Source organism: Poromitra crassiceps, assembly GCF_964638095.1.
Source record: "Poromitra crassiceps genome assembly, chromosome: 21".
Taxonomy (NCBI): domain Eukaryota; kingdom Metazoa; phylum Chordata; class Actinopteri; order Beryciformes; family Melamphaidae; genus Poromitra; species Poromitra crassiceps.
The window spans coordinates 5047012-5050776 of record NC_139638.1 but is presented as its reverse complement, the minus strand read 5'-3'; the positions used below and the strand labels follow the sequence as shown (position 1 = coordinate 5050776).

The window sequence follows — 3765 nt, the reverse complement described above, 5'->3', positions numbered from 1 at the left end:
CTTGAGGTTAGAGACCACTTTGCATTAATATGTGGGACTTTTATGTAGCAAGTAGGATTATCTTTAGTTTTTAGTTTTTTCCCCACACATAGCTGCATCTAGACTGGTTTTTGTAAAGCAGCTGGGACACCCACATGAAAACCCCCAAATCGAACATAACACCTGTGGCGATTTCCTCGGATCATTACCTCCATATGCCGAGCGTCTCTCCAGGCCCGGTTTTACAGGGGTGCATAAGCATGCATTGCACCCTTATTTTAATTGTCTGCATGCTCAGTTGAGAAGAGTGGAAAAAAGATAAATGGAAAATAAATGATGATACAATCATCATCATCAGTATATAAATGGGAGCTAGGGCTCTGTCTGTCTGTCTGTCTGTCTGTCTGTCTGTCTGTTTGTTTCTATGTCTGTCCCACATACTGATGACATCATCAGTGATGTCATAAATGATATAATCAGTGAATTACTCACACACACAAGGCTATAGTTCAGTGATGATGTCTCTGATGACATCATCAGTGACTGATGTCATCAGTGATGACATACATAGGCATTGTGACATCATCAGTAGTTCAGTGATGATGTCACTGATGAAAAGCTATAGCTCAGTGATGATGTCACTGATGACATCATCAGTGACTGATATCATCAGTGATGTCATACATAGGCATTGTGACATCATCAGTGATGTCATAAATTCACTCACACACGCACAAGGCTAGTTCAGTGATGATGTCACTGATGACATTGTCTGTCACTGATGACATCATCAGTGACTGATCATCAGTGACTGATGTCATCAGTGATGCATATCAGTAGTTCAGTGGTGATGTCACTGATGTTTGTAAACAAACGGGATCACTGGGCGGAAATGTACAGAGCTGCAGACTACTCAGTACGACCACCTCTCAGCAGCTCCCAGTGTGGGTGCATGCATGCGGAGCTTGAAATTAACAGCTGGTGAAGAATCAAGCTGATCACTGCATCTGTTTGAAGCAGGCTGTAGAAGCGATCCTCCCGAATCCGATGCTGCAAGTCTCTCTCTCTCTCTGCATCACCGACACGTGCACACCAAGGCCGTAACCACCGATCCAACATCGGAGGGGACGGTGTGCCGCCAAAAAGAAATTGGCCACTTTGTCGCCAGATTAGAGGAATATTAACATTAAGATTAGACTGTTGTGATGTCTTAATCCTATTTTTATTGGTTTATTCTTTTACTCTTTTATTCTTTTATCTAATCCGCTGCCGATTTTTATTTTATTTTTATTTGATCTTTACTTTTATGATTTTTATGGTATTATGGTTTTATTGCTTATTTTATTCTTCCCTTACTAATGGGATTGGATGATTTAAACACACCATGTAATAGGGCATGTGCAATCTTGAAATAGTGCAATCTTGTGCCTAGCTGGCACTCTTCCTGTGTTTTAGTGCATTGCTGTGACTGTGACCGTGTCTGTTCTGTGTTACTGTGTCTGTTACACCGATGTTGGTATAGCACTTTTTGCCCAAGACAAATTTCCCTCCTGGGACAATAAAGTTTATCTCATCTCATCTCATCATGTCATTATTCACCTTTTCTCACTCACCTCCATGTCACCTCTCCCTCCCTGCCCGGGTTGTAGCGGGCTCATTTTTAAAGCTAGAGCGAAGTTACTGATATCATATGAAACTAGAAGATCTAATTTGATACCAACCAGGACATGCTAGCTTGTCAGCAGGGGGGGGGGGGGGGGGGAATACCGCTCCAAACTTAGACAAAATTTATGACAATGAACTGCCAAAAGCTGCTACGGTCATGTTTATCAACATTTTGCCAATCTTGTCTTCTCTTTTCTTCTCTTTTGTAGGTTCCATCTGAATAGGAGACGGACACAAATCCAAATGCGATGGATGTATTCAATTTCACCAATTTCACCCACTGGAATGCCTCTGAAGGCAATGAAACAGAAGTTGTAGAGGAGAATGACAGCGCCTACAAGACTGTGGAGGTGGTGTTCATCGTGTTGGTGGCTGGTTCCCTCAGTTTGGTTACGGTTATTGGAAATATCCTGGTCATGCTTTCCATCAAAGTTAATAGGAACCTACATACTATCAACAACTATTTTCTATTCAGCCTCGCATGCGCTGACCTAATTATTGGACTGAGCTCTATGAACTTGTATACAGTCTACATAGTGATAGGGTACTGGCCCCTCGGGCCGGTGGTGTGCGACCTGTGGTTAGCCTTGGACTATGTTGCCAGCAATGCATCTGTCATGAATCTTCTCATCATAAGCTTTGACAGATACTTCTGTGTCACGAAGCCCCTCAGCTACCCTGTCAACCGGACCACCAAGATGGCAGGAATGATGATAGCTGCGGCCTGGGTTCTGTCCTTCCTCCTCTGGGCACCAGCCATCCTCTTCTGGCAGTTCATTGTTGGTGGGCGGACAGTGCCTGAGAGGGAGTGCTACATCCAGTTCTTCTCCAATGCGGCTGTCACTTTTGGCACAGCCATCGCCGCCTTCTACCTGCCCGTCATCATCATGATTGGGCTCTACTGGCAGATCTCCAGAGCGAGCAAGAGCCATGTGAAGGACAACCGGAAGCCATCGGGGGCCAATCCAGAGAACGTATCCCCTGACCAGGGGAGGAACAGCACGCCTAAACCCAACAACAACAATGTACCAGGGGGAGACACGGAGCCATGCCAGACCCAGAACGCTGATGACGTGGCTAACCAGCACGATGGAAAACTGCAGAACGGCAAGGCAACATCCTCAACTACCACAGAGGGAGAGACCGAGAGAGAGGAGGCGGGGAGGGAGAACTGCACCGCCGGAGAGGAGAGCTCCAATGACTCGACGTCCGGCTGCATGGCAACGTCTATCCAGAAGGACGAGGAAGGGGCGGTGCCCTCCAGGGCCAACTCGAGCGCAGAGCCCAGCCAGCCACTCCCACGTCAGCGAGCCAAGGCGGGCAGCTCCAAGCTGACCTGCATCAAGATCAAGACCAAATTGCCAAAGGGTGACTGCTACACACCCTCCAATGCTATGGAGATCGTCCCGGCCACAGAGCGGCAGAAACATGTGGCGCAGAAGATAGTGAAGATGACCAAGAAGAAAGCGGCGCCGTCACGGGAGAAAAAAGTCACCCGCACCATCATGGCTATCCTGGTAGCTTTTGTGGCCACCTGGACTCCCTATAACGTGATGGTGCTGATCAACACCTTCTGCTCCAGCTGTATCCCCAACACAATGTGGACTATTGGCTACTGGCTCTGCTATATCAACAGCACAGTCAACCCAGCCTGCTACGCCCTGTGCAACGTCACTTTTAAAACGACATTCAAGCATCTTCTCCTCTGCCAATACAGAAATATTAGGTCAGCCAGATAAATATCTGTCACAGGTTTAAGAGTGGCACGTGTGGCACACAGCTCCCATTTATACTGATGGTGATAAATTATGTATGTATGTGTGAGTGTCAGAGTTGGGGTCCGTTACTCAAAAAAGTAATATATTACACATTACACATTACTTTCAAAAAAAGTAATGCCTTACTTTACTTGATTACTCCCTGGAGAAAGTAATTCGTTACACTACTCGTTACATTACTTTTGCGTTACTCCGTAACATCGCCTGAGATGCATTGTCACGTAATTTGCCAGTTAACAATACAACATTAAACCTGACATATGCCCATATATTAGCACAAATCTCTATCGTAATAAGGTAGGTTGCAAAACTTTTCCTGTCTGATGGTGGCTGTCCGTTCCCT

The 3765-nt window shown here is 45.9% G+C and overlaps 1 pseudogene across 1 annotated transcript; it reads left to right on the top strand.

The window, feature by feature from the left end:
* The first annotated feature begins 1889 nt into the window (after positions 1 to 1889).
* On the top strand, positions 1890 to 3383 carry LOC310795761 (muscarinic acetylcholine receptor M2 pseudogene; annotated as a pseudogene). The gene has a single exon. The product of its transcript is annotated as a muscarinic acetylcholine receptor M2 pseudogene (transcript).
* Positions 3384 to 3765: the final 382 nt, after the last annotated feature.